The sequence below is a fragment of the Paramisgurnus dabryanus genome, chromosome 2 (assembly GCF_030506205.2).
Source record: "Paramisgurnus dabryanus chromosome 2, PD_genome_1.1, whole genome shotgun sequence".
In the NCBI taxonomy this organism is placed as follows: Eukaryota; Metazoa; Chordata; class Actinopteri; order Cypriniformes; family Cobitidae; genus Paramisgurnus; species Paramisgurnus dabryanus.
Genome location: NC_133338.1, coordinates 21,493,997 through 21,516,450, shown reverse-complemented (window position 1 = coordinate 21,516,450; position 22,454 = coordinate 21,493,997). Strand labels below are relative to the sequence as shown.

General features: G+C 39.8%; 1 protein-coding gene across 2 annotated transcripts in view; it reads right to left on the bottom strand.

Moving 5' to 3' along the window:
- kdm6ba (lysine (K)-specific demethylase 6B, a) overlaps nucleotides 1-22,454 on the bottom strand; it is a 99,755-nt gene that overhangs the window by 53,084 nt on the left and 24,217 nt on the right. For both annotated transcript variants that reach the window (XM_065269899.2, XM_065269902.2), the window contains exon 3: nucleotides 22,138-22,276. The gene's annotated coding sequence lies outside the window, so the exon portion shown is untranslated. The remainder of the gene's footprint in view (nucleotides 1-22,137; nucleotides 22,277-22,454) is intronic.

The following is a 22,454-nucleotide window of genomic DNA, read 5'->3' as shown; positions in this document are numbered from 1 at the left end:
CATAAAGGAAAGAAAATGTTATGGAAGAAAGGAAGGAAGGAAAGACCTGCCCTCAGCCAAAATCGTTTCGTCTTTCCACGTTGCTAATGTCTCATTCGGCTTCTTTTTTCCTTTAAAATACACATCAAGGAGTTGCTGATTAATTGGCAATTACCGTTAATGAGCTACAGCTGTGTGCAATTACCAATCAGCACATTCCTTACAATGCACCACTTCTGTCTCTTGACAAAAAGCATACAATATATTTAAACAGATGTGACTATTAAAAGAAAACTGTTCATTTATTTAAATCAGCAATGTTAACCTATTGGAATCCGTGATATGTGATGGTTTGTAGTAATGTCATAATTAATGTTACAAAACTTTGACAAGCGTGACAATGGTATTCAAAGTTGGAACATCTATGGTAAGTTAGCAGTACACTGGTTCCCTCGCTGAAAAGCTAATTGATTTTTCCCATAGCCTTTTGGATTATCGCAAAAACATCAAACACTTACATGTTTTGTCAAAAAAAAAAAAAAAAAAACATTCACACAGCACTTATGGATTTTGGTGTGAACACAAACGCATCCCAAAAACGTTTTCGAGAGAGAAATCAGGGATAGTTAGAAATCTTCAGACGGTGTGGAAAAATATGTCAGGTGTCTTGACGGGATCCTTATGGTATAAATCCGACTGGTTGCCACCGAACCGCGTCATAGCTCATTACCATAACGTTGACCTGATTTCAACTCTCCTCGATGCTCACAACCATCCAAGACATTGAAAATGAATGACTTCCGGCCACTTTGGTGCCATTGCCGGTGTGAACGCACAGTTAGTGGCAGATCCATTGAATTGCATTATATGAATCACTGAGCACTGCGGTTTCTACAAAATATCTTATTTATTGTTCTACTGAAGAAAAAAATGCCTGAGGATGAGTGAAGAAACAGCAATTTTTTTATTTTTTGGTTGAACGATTTCTTTAATAAACACTAATTATTACAAATGTACAATTGTATTCCTTTTAAGGCGGGGACATCTGTCTTATTGTAAACTACTACATAAAACACAACGATTAAAAATGTGCCTGGGCCAGTCATGTGACTTTCACACTCGCTTTTTCATTAAAATCTGATACCTCAACCCATCTGTTCAAAATGAAGACAGTGGGGTGAGAGAGAGAGAGAAACGGGTGATGTGGAGAAAACTCTATTATCACTTACTCACTCTCTCTCTCATCTATTTTTTTGTCTAAATCTCTTTCTCTCTCCCCCATCTCCCTCTCTCCTTCATAAAAAACGTTTTCACTGAGGATGTAAATTAGTGTTTGTATTGTCTGTCTGGTATCAGCATGAGATTATACTTCCATTTCCACATTCATCTGACTGTCAACCATCACAAGGGTGCATCAATAATCTATTAATGCGCTCCAGCATACAACACACACATAGACAAACACATCTCCACTGTGAATGCGAGGTGAAGGTTAAGTGCTATTCAGTGTGCTGGTTTGCCACAGTGAGTCGGGCCTGATGAACACTTACAAACCCTCTTCATCATCACTGATGGTATGTGAGCATATCCTTTACTTATACACACAAAGGCTTAAAAATACATACACATTTAACGTTAAAGTCTTGTGCAAATGTATCTTTTTCCAATTTTCCAGGTGGATGGTTGCTTTATTTTACACATAGCTGGAAAAGGTGAAAAAAATCAATCCGCTGTTGTCCGAGATGCATCAGGAGACATTAGCGCATGGTCAAATATGTTTCTCCCAAAGAGCTTTGAGTAATTGGATGACAAAAGCTTTCGGATCACATTCACACCTGTATTTATTATGTGACACGCAACATGGATGCTTAACCAAATGTAAATAGGAACTGCATTTGTTTTTCACGAGCTTAAAGGGGCCATAGGATGAAAATTTGACTTTTTCCATGTTTAAGTGCTCTAATTGAGTCCCCAGTGCTTCTATCAACCTAGAAAATGTGAAAAAGATCAACCAAGTAACTTAGTTTTGGTTAACCATTCTCTGAAAGCATGTGAAAAAATAGGTAATTGAAATTTGGCTCCCCTTGTGATGTCATAAGAGGATCTTATTATAATAATACCACCCCTTAATCAGCACTATCCAATCACTGCACTGCCATTTAGTGCAGAGACAAAGAGAGAAAATAGTTGACAACACAAATGAGTTTCAATTTCAACAAACCACCAGGGTTTCCCGCAGCACTTTTCAGTTCGGGCGGCCCACCTAAGCTAGGATACCCTACCACCTTAACTAGGTCGTCCAAAAAAAAAATTGCTGCACAAAAGGCTGTCAAGTGCATCTCTGAGAATAGCGTGGACGCGCTTCACACCGCGAGCGGGCATGCGCCACATGGCCGAAATGAGAGAAAAACATGGTCCGTCACTGTCTGGAGGATAACTAGCCTGTTGATAAAACATTTAATTAATTAATAATCTAGTATGTGTTCATTTTCTGTCATAGTTTCTTCAAAATTGAGTTTAACTTGGGTGTTTTAAATAAAAATATTTTCATCATGACGCATACGCCCCGCCCCTTTGATTGCCACGCCCCCGGCCCGCCCACCTTAACTAACACATTTTCTGCGGGAAACCCTGACCACCATCATTTGCATTTTAAAGGACACACCCTAAATGGCACATTTTTGCTCGCACCTACAAAGTGGCAATTTTAACATGCTGTAATAAATTATCTATATGATATTTTGAGCTTAAACTACACATTGGTACTCTGGGGACACCAAAGATTTATTTGACATCTTAAAAAAGTCACACAGAAACACACAAACACCTACGCTTACTATGATTTTGGGCGTACACACCAGAAGCTAATTTAACTATTTGTGCGAATAGACGTAAACTCACATGGGGCGTTGCAAATGAAGCAAACTAGGTGGTGCGATTGTCGCGAAAACATGCGCTATTCGCCTCAAACGAGTCTTCCACGCAAGTTTAACGTATTCAACTCAAGCGGAAAATCTAGGTGACAGAAAGGAGGAACACGATGCTTCGCGTTTGTGTACGCAAAATAAGAATCAGAAGACTGTTCTGTTAGACTATGATGTCATCATGTTACTATGACATCATAGCCCACAAGATTATAGTAACAGAGTAGTCTATCAATAATTGAATCTGATATACAGTACACACACACGAGAGCCACGTGAGTTGTGTTGGGATTGCAGTTTAGCCCTGGACATGTTTGGATTGTGGATCGGAATTTGCCTGCTCTGTTTCTTAACACCCCCGAAGAACCCAACCCCCTTCAGCCTAAAGCTTAAAGAATGTACCTTCACACAGCTGGCAAAACACAAACTTTCCTACGGGAAGAAAAACACATGCGTGCAAACACACCTTTGCCAAAAATAAGAATCAAAGGAACAAACACACACATGCATGCACACTTAAATATGCACAACAACTCTGAGGTTGTGGACACACTTGAGCACAAACCTGCACATGCACGTTGCAAAACATGCAAACAGTGCATGCATGCAACAGAAATGCAAATAAAGACATTTTCGCACTATGTGAAGCAGGAAGGGCTCTCTTTTATTGATATCAAAGAAATAACCCCCCTGTTGTTCTGCAAAGACTTGGTTTGTTCTTCCACGAGGAATGTGCTGGAGGAGCAGCTTGCATTTCATGACAGGGTGGAGCGATCCACAGCAGGGGGAGGCGGGGGAGGTTATCCAGCAGGGGGTGCAGGAGGAGGTGAGTGAGTTTATGGGATATTTATAGTAATACCACTTCTCTTGGTAACACAGTCAGCCAGAGATGTAAAACTATAAGCAAGAGCAATCATACACACACAGCAACAGATTTATGTTCTCGTTTCTGTTTAGTTCACATATAGGATGAAAAATAAACAGCTCTGGAATAAACACAGTATGAACTACAGCAGACAAACAAACCAGAACTCAGAAACACACACACACACACACACACACACACACACACACACACACACACACACACACACACACACACACACACACACACACACACACACACACAGACACAGACACACACACACGGCCTACAGACGAACAGACACGCTTTGCCAGAATGTACAGACTTAAACAAATGTGTTCAGATATACAAATGCAGTTGAACTTTAAGCAGAACTTTGTTTGTCATACCAGGGTCTTAAATAGTTTTCTAAAAATGAGTTAGGGCATTAAATATATTGATACAAGTTTTAAGCAAGTGAGCAATGGACATGAACTGTAAAGAGCACCTATGGTTTGATACACGATTTTACATTTTCTTTGGTGTGTAAGTGTGTATAATTACATGTTAGCGATATGCAAAAGGTACAAACCCCAAAGTAAACAATGATGCGAGTTATCGTCTCCAACGTAAATCTCTTTTTTGGACTACAACAAACCCACAGATTGTAGGCAACAGTTTACTTCCTGGGATTGTTGAGGTAGACAAGAACGACATTATCATAATTCCTCCCGCTTTGGACTCAGCCTTTAAGTTAACTTCTGTTAGCATTGCATTATGAGCGAATCTTTCAAACATGTTAAAGAACATCACATTTCCGGCTGACGTCAGAGGTATTCTGACCAATCACAACATACTAGCCAATCAGGAACACAGTGCTTTTCAGATCGATGAGTTTTGTATCTGGAGCTACAAAAATTTACGATATATGGAAAATCACGCGAACACATTGTATTATACCAAATACCCAAAATAACATTGTTTTTAGCAATGACACAGGAGCACTTTAATTTCTATGTTTGTTCTATTGTATTCATTTGCATTACTGCTCATAATTTGATTATTTTTATTACTACCCATTTACTTATCTTTAACAATATTTGAAATGTATATTAGTTAGGCTAGTTGGCGAAGGAGTAGTCAAGAGTGGTAATATTGACAGCATGTTGGATGTCTGTGCTATGAATAGTGTGAGTATTGAGAACCATGTCAAAAAAGTGATGTGCACCCCTGTGCATCAATGTAAAATGTAAAGGTACCCGAATAAACAACATAACAACAACAACAACAACATGGCACAAACGTTCAGAGATAATTCCAGCAAATCAGCTTTGTACAAAGAGAGCATGTTACTTCTCTATCTGTCTTAACAGGGTGGAAACCTGCATTGCCATCAGTGAATGCACATGCTCAGTACATCTGATATAATCTCTGCACGCTCCTAACTGAACACACGCTATCTCTGCATGTTTTTGTACATATTTGACACAGCGTAGGTCAAAGTAAAAGAACAAACTAAAACAAGTTCAAGTAAACATATTTATACTGTGGTTCACTGTTTTGCTATAGAAAGATCACACACACAGATTTATTCTGACCTCACATGAGCGGAAAAGCAGTGAATATATCCTTGGAAAATCTGCTCCAAATTTCCACCACATCTCTGCAAAACATGATCCTAAACATCAAAGTCTGTGTGTGTGTGTGGGTAATTTTAGGTTTGAGTGCCCGGTTGCGTATTTACTTAGTAAACAATCTGGCTTTGGTTGCTAGGACACCTGCGCCGGGCACGTGCTGAAGCATGAAGGGGAAGGATGAACTTTGACCTTCATGGGGGTGACCTTTACGACCCTTGCTTTTATGCGGCCAATTCTTTTCCCTGACCTTTCACCTTTACTCTTTGGCTTTAAACCGCAGCGTGCAGAGATGTAATGTGTGGAGGATGTAAGGTCTGTGTGTGATAGTTAAATTAATATAAAGTTTAAAATCTGTTTTCAAAGTGTGCTGTTTCAGGACCCCAAAAACTTGCAAACTGGGTTAATCCACTGGTTAACGGCCACTTAAGGCCGAAGTATGGTCCATTTTTTTTCACGTGAGTGTCCGCATGACACAGTTTTCATCATCAGAAGAGTACAAACCAGGCGTACATTGTATGCATAGGTTGCACATGCACCTACAAGAGAATGTAGTATGTAGCCCGTTCGCGTACACATAAAAAACAGACTATACTCCAAGTGTGAGCACAGAAGGTACACAGACCTAATAACTGCTGTCGAATATGCAAGAGACTATTAAGGGCTTACTATCAGCGGAGTCAGCTACAGACAGTTCACACTTAGACAAAACACAGTGAAAAGACACATGCATCTGGATTCTCTTAACTTACAAAAGAGTCGACATCTAAAGGAGTCTAAATGTGCTGTTTGTGTTTATATGTGTATTGGGATGTTCAGTCGTTGCTTTGATACAGTAGCTCATAATGTAGAAAAGGCAAGAAGACATCGAATCGAAAAAAATAGGAGACAGAAAAGAAAGGGAGCGAGGAAGGGATGAAAGGGTCACAAACACGAACCACATGCAGCTGGTCTGAATGCGCCTCAGTTAAGAGATCTAAGGGATTGGGGAGTTTTTTTGTGCACACTTGCATATATACATGGCTATTGTTTACAGATGTATGCAAAATTTGTGTTTTCAATGTCCATGCTTCTGTGTATAGTATACACACACACACAGATTTTGCCCTAGAAAACAAGAGTGAGTCACATTTTGGTGTGCCAAAAAGATCTTAAAATAGATCAAAAATAAGACACCCGAGTTACTTTAGTCCAGTTTATCAAACCACAAAAAATACTTTGCTCCCTACTGGACAAAGTGTCTCTCCCACTGTGGGCACCTGTGGTCAAGGGGGCGTTGGTCAGAAAAATCTCCACCCAGCTTATGTATGTCTGCAGAAAGAGAGAAATCTTGGAAATTCTCTTCACATGGTCATTATGACGTAGCTAAAAGAACATTATTTTGTGTATGTGATGTAATGCAACATGTTTACGCAGTTTAAAGGCGGGGTGCACGATTTTTGAGAAACGCTTCAGAAAAGGTAGTCGGGCAGAGTACCAATACACTGCTTGTAGCCAATAGGCAGTGAGAAGGAGTTGCCTGGGTTGCGTATGTGTGGGGCGGGTCTATCAAAAAGTCCAGATTCTATTGGGGTAGGGGCGTGTTTGTTTAGGTGATTTTAAATGTCGACATTGGCTTTCAGAGATTGCCACAACAAACTACAGGGAAAACACTGATATCGGATTCCTGATTCTCAGCCTGTGGATGTTTTTCACTGCTAAAAGGGAGTTTGGGAACCTACAACAAGCAGATGACAAAAGGTTTGCACAAAGGTAAAGCTAATCTTGGGTTTATTACGCAATGACACTGGTAGTGACGATTCTCTCAGACCAATCAGTGATGTACAGTGTTTTCATGTCACGTTTTAGTATCAGCTCAGCTCGCTTGGAACCCCAACTGAGGTGGTACTATAAAAAATATTGGTTACTACGTACTGTACCCAGTGTAAAAGTCCTAAAATGTAAGCTGACCTGACTCGTGGGGTTTTATGCAATGGAAAAGCCTCATTACACTCCTTTTAGTATTTGGATTATCAGCTCCCAGAGCACAGCGTCTCCATGACATGGCAGCGGCGGCAACAATACTACAGCGAGAATAAAAGTTACACCTTTCTTTGCGTATACATTTGGGCGGTGTTATGCAAATCTTTCCACACTGTGACATAGATATGAGGGGTTGTGTTTGAATGAGGTGTTTTATGGAGGCGTCGATGAGTCTTCACTTTTAGAAATAATATCTCTTTGGGTTTAAGACTTTACGGATCTTCAATATGCACAAACCGCTTTAAACACCCCACAGACAAAACATGAAAACATGAAATTGCATCATATGACCCCTTTAAGAAATGACTTGATGTGGAACAGTTACATAATTATAAAATTGAAACTCCCTTTATGTCAGTCGCATAGACGCACAAATATTTTCCCTAGCTATGTAAATAAGGACACACCACACAGTTCTACTTTTTTAATATAAGCAGGTTTTGTCAGATTTAGTTGACTACACCTTGGGAACAAATGTGTACCCAGTAGAAAAGTAAACTCCCATACACTGTGTTGTGTCTTAAAACTCTTTTAAAGCACACATCAATAGTAAAGATCATCATATTATACTCCAACATGAGTGTTGAGATAGAGAACAGGAACGTGACTGCAGTCCCCCTGCGTGTGTGTGTGTGTGTGTGTGTGTGTGTGTGTGTGTGTGTGTGTGTGTGTGTGTGCGTGTGGTGCTAAGGGTTGAATGCTGATGAGGGTTTAAATGCATTGGGGGTAGGGGGACTGTCTGGACATAGAGGTCATGTGAGTTCACAGTGTTTTCAAAAGTTTTTTCTACACATGCACCTTTGGGGCAAGTTAAGGTCTCTCACAGACAAATTTGTTTTGAAACTAACATAAGATTCCCCTTACTTTCAATACTATCCATAACATACAGTGGCAAGAAAAAGTATGTGAACCCATAAAAATGAACTGGTTTTCTACAGTGATTTGCCATAAAATGTGACCTGATCCTCATCTAGGTCACAACAATAGACACACACAATGTGTATAAGCTGACAAGACACCAATAATTCTAGCTTTTTTTAAATTAACTAAACAAACCAATTAATTAGATTGTTTAGCAATAAAACTAAAGAAACACACAGCTCTGTGAAAACTACATTTCATAAGGTCACACTCATACTGTACATACTATACTCAAATTTATATCTGTACAAAACCCACTGGCCTTAGGTTGAAAAGCTTTAATTTAACTTCTTTTGCCTCAATGCCAAAATTATTTATAAACCATTCACTTTTCTTTGTAATATATTTGTAATGAGAACAGTAATTTAGAAAATGAAAATGCTAGATGGGGCAGTGGCCCAAACCAAAAATGGCACTATGGGGGGTGGTACTATTATTATGGTTTTAATAAAGTATTATAAATATTATGTATTATATTACTAGCATCAACTTAGACAAGTGTTTAATGGGAAATATAATAAAAAGAATTAAAGTGTGACAATCTGCTAAATATTCAATATGTTGATGGAGCTTTGAATCCATGTTTGCAATGTTGAACTGCCTTTAGCAGCCTCTCTTTCCGTTCTCTGACGTTATTTTGTGAAGGCATTGGTGTTTTTTGTAAAGTGTGCCAACAACAGCAAATTTAGTGTTTATATTAACTTAGATCTGATCGGGAACATTCAATCGATTAGACAAGCATTGTAACGTTAATACTAAGAATGTGGATATTTTGTTGTTGTTTGCTTGCTAAGTTGTTTGCATTTTTAGAACACCGACAGCAAGTCATTACCGGAAGAAATACATAAACAAACTTACAAATTACTTATTCTGCGGTTTAACAACTGATATAATGTAATGAATCTACCTGTTAATGCAACGAACTTCGGAAACTGTCGTCTTCGCTCTTCAGGCAGAGAGTGGACACAGAGATGCTGCAAAGCGGTCGGGAAAACACGAAGTGGATCACCGGAATCAGTGAATCTTTAGCGGAGCAGTAACAATAAAACGGCAAGATTTTTGGGCACCGTTTTTAGTCAATGTTCCGCGTTTTGTTGCTTTCCGCAAGTCTCTCAGATTAAAAACGAACTAGACACCCGCCTGAAAGGGTTTTTAAAATATGTATTTAATATTTAATAAAACTGTATAAATCATCATGCGGGCCGGATTGGATACCTTTGCGGGTCGTATCCGGCAGGCCGCATGTTTGACACCCCTGATCTAACGCAACACAAAATTCACACACACACAGTAGGATTGAACAAAAATCTGAATTGTCCATTATTTACCTTTGGGAAATGTTATTGTCTATTATTACAGATGATTAACAGATTTTACATTTACGTTTTAAAATGCTTTATAACTTTCTGTGAACCAGCTTGCATGGTAAATTCTAAACATCTATCGAAAACTAAATCATTTTATGTAAATAAAAAATTATTATGGGAGTTATGTTTTTAGTAAAAAAATACAAAACTAATGGCTTATTTTAAGTTTAACTTAGCATTTTTAAAATCTCATTCACCACTGTATTTGGTGCCCAAACATACTGCAGAAACGCCCAGAAATGTGCACAAATGGACAGCTGTAATTAAGGCTTTTGTTGATTATGTAATTGTTTAACACGTTATTGTTATCCTGATTAGTTTTTCGATAAATTGTGCAGCCCTACAACTTAGTGAGGACACACCATAAACAAGCAACTTTTAATGATTACAGACTAACAGACCCTACTCAGAGGACCACAGAGAAACTCAGACACACACACATACAGGAAGGAGATTGTCTAAGTGATTGATTCCCAAAAGGATTTCAATGGAGGTACCGATGAAAAAATGTGTCAAAAATACATATTATCTGCACATCAGATGGGAAAATAAGCTTGCAAAAATGTAGCATTCTATATGAAGACTTCTGTTTCTGTGTGCTAGTATGGGCTTCGTTCTTAGTGTATGGGTGTATATGTTTGTATATGTCTATGTGTGTGTGTTTCTGTGGTCTAAAGTCATTACAGTCAATGATCCATCTGAGTGAGAAGAGCCTAATTAAAACACTATGGAGGACCACACAAGACCAGAACCACCATGAGCTCCCCAACCAGTATCTTTCTGTCTGGGGCTCGCTGTGGGTGGTGCAAAGGGCGGTACTGGAGCCTAGATGCTGGTACCGCTCAGACGGGCATACATGAGAGCAAAGAATTTATTAACCAAACTACTTACAGGTTTGATATGAGGCCACACACACGCTGCCACACAGCGGCCACCACAGCTGCAGCAAAGCGAACTTGTGTGTGTGTGTGTGGAAAGATTGTGCGAGTAGCAGGCCATCAAAGTGAAATGATATCAAAGAGAGAGAGAGAGCGAGTGAGAAGGAGAGAGATAAGTGCCAGCATTCGGGGGTTAAGAGTGCTGGATGGAGACCAGCTTTGTCCTTTCAGTCCTCCAGGGACTCTGGCACAGGCAGAGCAGGCAACAACTCTGGCCCAGGGCCAGGCCACACGCAGTGGCTGTGCAGTCAGGAAAACCCCCGGCTAAAAGGGGATCACCAGGCCACGCGAGGCAGACACGGTGCCCTGCAGCACCGGCACAATACAATAGCATGCAGCACTTCACACGTACATAAAACCATGAAGCGACACAATTACACACACACTCACGTAGACATCTGCTCGCTAAAAGCTGGCAATTAATTAATCCTAAAGACAGCTGCCTGCTGTCCAAGCCAAACCCGAGAAGCCCTTCTGATCTTACCCAAAAATACTGTGGCAGAACTATAAAGTGATGGTATCAGATGCTAATACCATGGCGTTGTCTCATGTACCATTTAGATTTCATTTTAAAGAATGCCATGCTATATTCAAAAAGGCCAGATAAATGCCAGAAAATCTCTGTAACACTCAAGGGGGTATTAAACAACCTTCTTAGAACTAGATTTGTCTTGTCTGTGACAAAACTAACAAACCAGTAATGGAGCCATTTATTATGTGCAACTTACACTTGCACTGATATGTAACTCTAAAAACATGTATTTCAGACATTTTGAGCTAAGGTAATGTGGTGCTAATGTATGCTACATTTGTTATGCTTCCACAATAGTCCAGGACTATCGACTATTAGTGTTGGGTAGGGTTGTGCCAATGGACGATATCATCGTCCATCATGATGGTTGACTGACATCACGATGGAGAGACACCATCGTGATGCCACGCCCCCACTCCGCTGCGAGTCGCCATACACTAACTCTCTTAAACTATAGTTAACCTAAAATCTTTGCGGAAATTGCTCTATAATTTAAATTGAAAATAGAACTAATGCATATATGCTATTTTAAATACTGTAGTCTATGCCTGAGACGTGACGCGTGTTAATCTGTGAAAATATCCTGTCAGGCATTTGATCTTGACATTGCTAGAATCTTGTCTTTTTACATGTTGTACATTTAACTTAAAATATCTGATTTTGTACAAGAAAATTGCCTATTTTAATAATTTATTAGTAGCCTATTGTAGTGTGTCGGGAGATCGTGCTCATTGTTACATAGCTCTGTGGTTATACTGCACTGAAGCGGCAGATTAAGATATAAACCCAGAATTCAGCGAACGCCAAGAACAAGAAAACGGGAACAACACACCGACCGAAACGCGGGATTTACATACACAGACTATATTTAAATGTCGATGTTTCTGGCCAGAAATACCAACTTGTTCACTTTGCCTAGTTTTAATAAGCTGCGGATTGAAGTGCTGGCTGCTCGCCGCATTGCTGAAAACCCGCTCTGACGGAGTACTGGTGGCACATATGCACAGATATTTACGTGCAACCTATTGGAAAGCGCGGAGGAGTCATTGGGTTCGTAAAATAACAAAATTATAGCTTTTAAATAGAAAAACATATTTACGTAAAGAGATATTTTAAAGAAAGTGCACAAATCTTTTTAAGTGTAATAAAGCTACTTTTTCCCCTATGTGCAACCTATAGGAAAGAGTCATTAGTTGGGTTAGTAAAATAACAAAATTATAGCTTTTTAGTACAAAATAATATTTATGTAAAAATATATAATAAAATAAAAAGTGCACAACACTTCTTAAGTGGAAGCAATAAAGTAAAATAACGGATAATAACGGAAAAAAACCCGCCCCCCCCCTAACAATATCATCGTCCATCACGATAGTTTAACATAACCATCGTCAACTGCCAATTTAGGGACCTATTGTTGGCCGATATGCCCCGTAGTGAAACTGTCCTATCATCAGCCTGTAAGATCGTCGATACACAATAGTGTTAGCCAGCAGCCATATCACCCTCTACCCAAAGACTGGTTGAGCCTGGTCAGTACTTGAATGGGAGACCGCCTGAGAAAACCAGGTTGCTGCTGGTAGAGGTGTTGGCGAGACGAGCAGGGGTTGCTCACCCTGTGGTCTGTGTGGGTGGGTTAGGGTTAGGTTAGGGTTAGCACCGTCCTTCCAATGAGATGTTAAACCGAGGTCCTGACTCTCTGTGGTCAAAAATCCCAGGATGTCCTAGGGCAGGGTTCCCCAAATCTTACCCTGGAGGGCCGGAGTACTACAGAGTTTAGGTCCAACCCTAATCAAACTTACCCACCTGTGATTGTCTAGTGATCATAAAGACCTTGATTAGCTTGCTCAGCTGTGATTAATCAGTGTTGGAGCTAAACTCTGCAGTGCTCCGGCCCTCCCGGGTAAGATTTGGGGAACACTGTCCGAGGAGGTGTTCCCTGGTCTCCTGGCCAAATTTGCCCATTGGCCTACTAATTATCCCAATATATACTATTTGGCTATATCACTCTGTCTTCCCTCCACTAATACGATGGTGTGGCGGGAGTTCTGGGGCAATATGGCTGCCGTCGCATCATCCAGGTGGATGCTGCACATTGGTGGTGGATGAGAACACTGTCACGACCACAACCTTCTTTAAACTGACGCCAGTAATCTGAGTGCATTATTAAAGCCCAGGCGCTAGCTGGTTTTAAACCCCTGCGCGCACGCGTATTTCATGCTTAGGTGCAAGGAGTCTTCCTAGATGCACGAATTACAAATTCAGGTGCAAGAACAAATCTGTGCTGCACACACTACAAGCTCTCTCATACAAAGTGAAGCCCACAAACCCTCTCATGCGAGCAAAAGCATGCAATGCGCATGTCAATGTGAAACTATGATGATAATAATCATCATTTAAAACTATAATAGGCAAACATGCCAACTATCATCATGAAGGCCCCCTATGGTCATATGTCTGACTTTCAATCGACGGCACAACCCTTGTGCGCGTGACACATAGGAGAAGACTGCGCCCACTGTACACACACCGCCGGGTTTTTGAAACTCTGCGTACATTGTACGCGTACAATGTATGTAGCCCAGGAGATGCATTTCATTTTGTCATAATGCATGTGTGTCGAACATCTGCGTACACGTTCTAGTCAAATAAACGATGCTTTGCAAGGCCATGAGTTCGACTGTGCGTGTACATTCGCGTATGCATATAAACAGACTATACTCCAGGCTTACCACTATACTGTTTGTCTGCCAATATCTCTCTTTTTTAATCCCCTTATCTCTCTCTTACATGATATGCTTGTGCCAGAGGGTATATCGCTGTTTGACAGGAAACGCCCATAACTCCATAGGCGACATTTCCACGATGGCAGTAGTGTCTCTGTGTACTGTTGCTAGGAATTACATCATTGCATTGCATGTTACCGCTCAGGGATTTTGGGACAAATGGGTGTTTATGTGTCTGTGTGTGTGTACAAGGATTAATGCTTTGTGCCGGGGTAAGTGACCTCAGTATTGAATAGACAAACCAAAGAGATCAAGTTACCCCATTTCCCCCTTTTTCATCTGCTCTGTCTCTGTCGGGTGTAGGGTTTCTCTAGGCTCCAGACAGAGGCACTAATAGAGCCTTCATCCCCAGACACCAGTAACACAGGGGACGGTGAATGAGTGAGATGGAGAGCGAGCGAGTGCAGTGTGTGTGTGAGATGGCAGGAGAGCGTTTAACTGATGGCACACCTGCATGTGATCAGTAAAAATATAAGCAGAAAGATTGTTTAAAGAAGAGGTACACATACCGGGTGCAACTGTTTAGGGAACTTTCACAGTTTTAACACATAAATTCATGTGAATTGTGCAGTAGTACTGTCAGACTGTTTTACAAATTAACATTATGATAGATAAATACTCTTATAAACCCTCCATAACTGCTTTTCTATATCTCAGGAGGCGCTCTTCATTTCTACCCCACCCTCAAATCCCTCATGACCCCTTATGAGTCTTTGACAATGTAAACTCGTCTCACTGGCCCCATGTAGCTTCACCCACAGACAATGAAATCATTAGTAATCTTTATCATTGTGTTACTGTCAATAGTAGCTGAAAGAGGATAAAGCTAATGCAAAGTAAACACAAACCCACAAAAACAAAATATATGTGACAGCTGTTGTGAAAATTATGTGTTTCATTTTCCACCAGCGTTTAAAAAAAAGTTGCCAGCGAAGTAAAATGACAATGTTCTTCTTTAAATATATAAACATACAATATATCTAAAGAAGGAACAGACCCTCTACTTTCAAACAAAAAAAGCGTTTGTGAAATTTCTGGGTTGCTGGCTTAATCCGGGAGTCTGTTTTTTTATGTGTACGAGAACGTACGTGTGCATGGTCGAACGCACAGTCTTGCAAAGCATCGTTTTTTGACTTGTACATGTACACAAACGTTCAAACGCATGCACTTTGCAACAAAATGCAATGGACTCCTGGGCTATATACTAGTGATGTAGTACTCGAGTCCAGTCTCCAATTTCTGCTTTCTCGGACATAGTCTCCGACTTGTTCCTTCAAAGACTCATTCTTGATTCTCGGACCACAGTGGGAGGAGTAGGACTTGTAATTTCAGACTAAATCCTCGAGACCAACGCATTTTTTATGTTTATATAAAAAACCACACAACACAAAAGCATAATCCATATTAACTCTTTCCCCGCCATTGACGAGATATCTCGTCAATTAAGAGAAAACGCCTCTCCGCCAATGACGAGATTTTCCGTCTTTCCGCAATACCGCTATTATCCAACTTTTATCGCAACTTTTTAAAACCGGAAGTATTGCCCTATGGCAAGCTGCTGCATGTCCGTGTCTGTTTTAAAGATCGCTCTGAATGGGATCTCTATGAAAAGTCCGTCACAAAAATGGAATTATCTCTGCTTTTTGCTCAAAATATGGTGTTTTTGCAAAAACCTACCCATATTCAAAAGCTGATTGCAAAAGAACCACTAAAGGTAGGATGAAACGGTTTTTTTTTTGTTTGAAAGCAGAGGGTCTGTTCTTTCATTTGGTATATTGTATGTTTATATATTTAAAGAAGAACATTTTCTGGAAGTCATTAAACTTTGGTGAAAATCATGAAAAACGCTGGCGCTGGCTGGCAACTTTTTTTAAAAACGCTGGCGGTGAAAGAGTTAAGACGTTAAGACTGCTCCTCTAAACAATTCCCAATCTAGCTTAGTCTGTAGGCCTAACTGTTGATTATTAACTGGGGTGATATTAAATCATGAATATGAAAACTGACATGTTTTATGGTCTTGGTCTCGACTCGGTCTCGACTCAGACTTGCTTCCTTAAAGACTTCCTTAAATACATTCACACTTATCTGATGATGAAAATTGCATCACGCACTCTGTATGCAGACCCTTGCGTATGCGTAAAACTGGACCATACTTCGGCCTTTATGTTTGAAGAGCTCAGATGTGAAACCCTTTAAGTGCCTCTGTTTTTTTGTAAATTAGCATTTTTATCAGACTTATGTTTAGGCTCAGTAATTTCACTTTAATGGCAAAGAAAAGGTTATTCATCAGTTATTGAAATGTCTTATTTTACAAATGCCACTTCTGTCATGTCATTGGTATTTAACAAATTTCTCTTTCGCTGCAAAACCCTCTAAGTGCATGCAAAAATATCCACTTCTAAAAAGTCTCCATTCACTCTTCACTGTCAATATTTCACTGAAAAAATTCTAACCCCTTAGCATTCCTGAAAAAGGCTAAAAACGCCTAAAAAGATACTTGTTGCACCTGTTATGTTTATTGTATTAAAAGGGTTCACATCATTTGAATAATAAGAATCTCAGCTTTCCAAAGATATGTGACATGTTTACCTTTTTGTTTTTTAGTTGTTGTATTTGATGAAGTTTTCTGTCAAATAATGCAGTGTTCCTCCTACGGTACATTGGAACATTAACAGTACATTTACAAGGGGCGTAAGCGTTAACCCTTTGACGGAAGGCTTGGCTGAAGCATGGCCAATAGGTTTCTGAAGATCGTTTTTGAAGTCACCCTCTTGGCCGTGCGTCACCGCGTATCACTCGCGGATATCCGAAAATGGGTAAAGAGGCGGGACGTGGGTAAAGCTGAGATGACTGGTTGCTAAAACTATGCCGCCTAGCTCGACTCTAGTGACGGCAGTGGCTGGTCAACAGTCACTCAAGTGGCCACGCCCTTAATTATGTAGAACTTTAAGGTTTAACTCTTTCACCCCCATTGACGAGATATCTCGTCAATTAAGAGAAAACACTTCCCCGCCAATGACGAGATTTTCTGTCTTTCCGCACTTCCGCAACTTATACAACCCGGAAGTAGCGCCTCACGTGAAAGAAAAAGAACTCTGTGTATGTTTAAAGATCGCTCTGCATCTGATCTCTATCAAAAGTCCTTCGCAAAAATGCTATAAGAACAGCATTTCATTTGACAATATTCAAACTTTATTAACTACTTATCATGCACACTTCTTCCCTTTTATCACCATCAAATAAAAATTACCAGGGGTCTCATTCATAAAACTGTGAGTAGGATCCCTACGAAAAGTTTACCTGCGCTCAAAAGCCAAAAATGGCGTACACCAAAATATATTACAATTTATGAATCCATACGTACGCACACCTGTAGGCAATGTTTCCTTTATAAATCACAGAACACTTGCAAGTGTGCGTACGTGAATCAACCTCATATCCCATCCTGTACACGCCCACTTTTAATTATAAATAGTCAATGCAAATCATCTCCTGAATGCTGATCCGCACAAAAATGAGAGAAAACTGTCCCTAGTGGAAATAACGCCCCTGCATTCAACTCTTCTTCCATGTACTTAGAAGACTTTGCTGGAAACACACTGTGGGATTTAACAGATTCTGCCAACAAACCTATTTCTGAATAGCCTGAGGCCGGGATTCAGCAGATTAAAACAAAAGTGTTTAATGAACGAACAATACGTTATCTCATTTTAACGTTTAGCGGCTTTTGCATCTAAGCACTTTGTCTAAGGGAAATAAAATTCATTTATATACCACTGCTTAAAAATAAAGCAATATAAATAACATAGTGTGTCTTGTACTCATCTAAACGTAAATAAAACCCAGCAAAGGGTATGAATGGAAAGTTTGGGGAAGTCTGACACAGACAAATGTTGAATGCTATGTATGGTGCTCTATATTTGATTCTATTTCAAGAGTTTGCAGCATTCTGCTGATTTACTCATATTCAATAAGCCCTTTATCTATTTCCCAAGCAATGCAAATTCAACACAAGCACATGTGTATTAAGTATAATACATGCATAGTCTCATGCGAATAGTCTCGTAAGCTCCCACACACTGTAAAGAGCGGACAGAAGGAGCTCTTCATAAAGAGATGTGTAGGTTAACACAGAGATATCAGTTACAGGAGACTGGACAAGGTTTTAGGCAATGTGTCTGTGTGTGATAAATGGTACATTATCACAGGTGAGCATGTGGGAGTGTTTCAGACCTCTATATGCGCAGAAGTCAACACTATAAGTGCTCTCAGTTTGAGAAAGTGAAAGGAAGATACTTGTGTGTCGAAACGTGAGGGTGAAATAATCTGTTGACAGTTTGAAAGGAAGGAAAGAAAGTGCTTTCAGGCAGCGCATCACATTTTTTACCCAGTGAGCCCCGCTCGCTCTTTAAACCACACATATACACACACACACAGCTCAACAGACAACTTGCTTTCCCCGCTGGGATTTGCAGACAAGCGCAGTGCACTGACACCAAACCACATACACAAACACTCGCATCGACATATTACACTCACTCACCTGGAAACAGCTGGCAGGTGTCCTAACACTGAAAAAAAATTTTACTCTTGCATAATTTATTACTCTCTCTGCCTTCAGCTCACGTATTTCATTGGTTAACGAGGTAAAGAAACAAAAAAAGTTTTTTTTTTTCAAATTTGTAACCCATCCCAGCAACAGACAAATATCACAACTGTTGGTCCAAAACAGGAACAACTAAAAGTGAACACCGCAAGTGTCCTGGTTCTCTTTTTATATGTGAGAAAGACTCTAGATTTCTCACATTTGTCTCTTTTAGAGTTTTTCAACAATGTCTCAGTCTGCACTGAGATGCTAAAGTCTAATATTACCTCTTCTGAGCTATGCTATATACATGAACTTCATATACTGCTGCTGTATGTCAACTGTCTCATTAGTATGGATTTAAATTTCTCCTAAGGAGCTTTACCCACAAAATAACCAGTGTCATTATTGATGTCTAACCTGACAAGATACACCCACAGTTTACCCACAAAGGAACATAATGTAAAGAAAATGACCTCAGGCTCCTTATGATGGCTCTAATCTATAACCTCATTCACACAGCACTTTGGTACCAGTAAATATCCGTAAAATTGGCAGACAGGCTTCAGTGTAATACACGGAAAGTGTTGTGTGTGAACCATAGACTGTAAAAAAAGATGGTCGTAGAGTCTGTGACGTCACCCATAGGTTTATGAAGATCGTTTTTGAAGTCACCATCTTGGCCGTGCGTCACCGCGTATCACTTGCGGATATCCGAAAATGGGTAAAGAGGCGGGACGTGGGTGAAGCTGAGGTGACTGGTTGCTAAAACTATGCCTGCCTAGCTCGACTCTAGTGACGGCAGTGGCTATTCAACCGTCACTCAAGTGGCCACGCCCTTAATTATGTAGAACTTAAACTCTTTCACCGCCATTGACGAGATATCTCGTCAATTAAGAGAAAACGCTTCCCCGCCAATGATTTTCCGTCTTTCCGCAATACCGCTATTATCCGCAACTTTTTAAACCCAGAAGTATTGCCCTATGGCAAGCGGCTGCATGTATGTATGTTTATATATTTAAAGAAGAAAATTTTCTGGAAGGCATTAAACTTTGGTGAAAATCATGAAAAACGCTGGCGCTGGCTGGCAACTTTTTTTAAAAACGCTGGCGGTGAAAGAGTTAAGGTTTAATATAATTTAAATGGATGAGTTAGAAAAAAATTCACCCCTCTCACAGTTGTCATGAAGGGCAAAATTAGCTATATAGACCAAAAACACTTTTTGTACCAGGCTGTAAACAGACTTTTTTCCTCCCTTAAGTTGGGCATTTTAACATGGGGAGGTCTATGGGAATTGACTCCCATTTGGAGCCAGTCTCTAGTGGCCAGTCGATGAATTGCAGTTTAAATCACTTCAGTATTGGCTTCATCAAAAGGTTGCCCCTCGGTGTGAACAGGACGCAGATTTCTGGAGAGAGCAATAACAGATAATAAGCAAACTTCAGACGCTGCATAGAAAAAACCTACCAAGCGCAGGACTTTAAACAAGAGAGTCTTCACAAGATCTGTACGGCATCTGAATGAATGCACACGCAGATTCCGGAAAATCATTGGCAGTGTACATGAACCAAAAATCAAACAATCCGGGACAAATCCCGGATGCATTTTCTGTGTATTTTCCATAATAACTGTGCGAAAAGGTTTATAGAGCATAATGGTGACTTTGTAGATGCAGTGGTGACCATCATAAGAAGATTGAGGTAATTTTCCGTACTCGCCCCCTCAAAGTCCGGACCTTAACCCCATTGAGCAAACTTGGGGCGAGCTGGAAAATAAACTACACTTTCAAAAAAAAGCCTTTGGCTTGAGTTGCAGAAGGCATGAACTAGTGATGAATATCTGAGGAAATATACTGACACTGCCATGAAAGAGATGTACTGCTGTAATTGTTGCAAAATGTGGACATACCAGATATTAAAGTTAGAAGTGGATAAAAAAAAACAGTATGACTCACTTCATCTGATATTTGTTGTGCTCGGAGCAACCATGGTTATGAAATGAAATCATGTTTTAGAGTCAAAAAATGTGCTGTAATAATTTTGGGCATCACTGTATATGTGACCCTGTCTGTGAAATCCAGGCTAAATACTTAAAGAGCACCAATTGTCCGATTCACGATTTTACATTTATTTTAGTGTGTATTAGTACATGTTAATGATATGCAAAAGGTAAATAACCCAAAGTAAACAATGACACAAGTTATCGTCTCCAACTTAAATCTCTTTTCATCGACTACAACAAACACACAGATTGTAGACAACAGTTTACTTCCTGGGATTGGTGATGTAGACAAGACCGACATTATCATAATTCCTCCCGCATGTTTTGTACAAAATCAGTGCATTTCAGGAAGACAGGGAAATCTGGAGCTAGAAAAAAATTATGGTATGTGGAAAATAATGTTTTTTTTAAACCATAAACCAAGCGAACACATTGTATTATACAAAATACAAAAAATAACGTTGTTTATTAGAAATTAAATAGGTTTACTTTAAAATCCACTGACGAGATTTGGAGCATCAAAGTTTGAAAAGGTATCAAAAGTTTGTAAAGATATCTAGGCTTTATTTTCACAGACATTACTTATACATTACTTATATAAAAACAGTAAATATTTCAGCTGGGTTTTCACAGAATGGGTAACATATATTGAGATTGCAATTAACAACAAGCTTTTTTGTCTCTGACATTGAACTCTACAATGAATGTATTATTACTGCAGTCTGTCACATTGTGACAAACCTGATGGAACCTGGAACCTTTAAACATAAGAACATTTTCTATAATTCGTGATAGACAAAGTTTTCTCAATCTCAATAGAAAAATAAGATGATAATAAGATTTTTATGAAATAAGAACAGTCTGTATCTTGTTCATCTGAACAAGCATCATGTCATTGTTGTTGTGTTTGACTAGAAGAGAAATCTAACAATTCAGCACTCAAGGACTCAAATTGAGTTCTGCACAGGATTAGGTGCATGAGGCTTTCAAACATACCGATACAGAATGTCTCGTCCAAACCAGACACCGAACGTTCTCTATATACAACTGTACTTCAGCTACTGCTGAACAAAGAGCCAGACAGAGAGAAACAAAGAGACACAAAATGAATCTCAGACAGTTTGAAGGGAAATGAAGGAGGGGGTATCAGTCACCTCAGAGAGGGAGGGAATGTGAGAACAGACAGATGAAAGAGACGTTGGACACGTAGCCTGTCTTCTGTAATTCACATGCCTGATGTCAATGTGCCCTCGCCTGCTCCAGGCACCCATCCTTTACAGATTTATTACACACATTCCACTCATATCCTATTGGCTTTAGACTTTTATCCCCCTACATCTCCTAAGATCCGCAATACAATGAGCAAAAAAGAACTCTGAACTCCAGCAAGAGTTTTGCAAAAGTCCAGCAAGAGTTGTGCAGAAAAGCACAGTTTTTGAGTACTGTCAGCGTGTAAAATGTAGTAAAAGTTGGGGACAGGAAGTAGATTAACTCTTTTAAACTGTCACTTTCATTAGCATGCACTGAATCAGATTACTATGGACACACACACACACACACCTGCACATATTTCCTTCTCAGCATTGATAATTGGCTTCCTGTCTTACCTGTGATGCTCAGTCTCCCCCCCACTCTTTTACTTCCTGTCGCATTCTCTTCCTCTCCGTCTTTCCTTCCATCTCCTCTTTCTTTCCGGAGCACTAAGTGGGGGGAGGAGGAGTGGAGAGAGCTGCACTGTTTTCTGCTCTGAAGAAAAAAATGAAAGTAAATAGTTAAATATTGTGTACTAGCCCTTTGGACCAAAGTCCTTATACACATTTTAAATCCTTTTTCATTGTAGTTAAGTTGTATTTCACATAGACAGTTGTTGGAGCTGAACATTTGCCTTTGAGAGAAGTGTGGTGTTATGTAACCTGATCAGCAT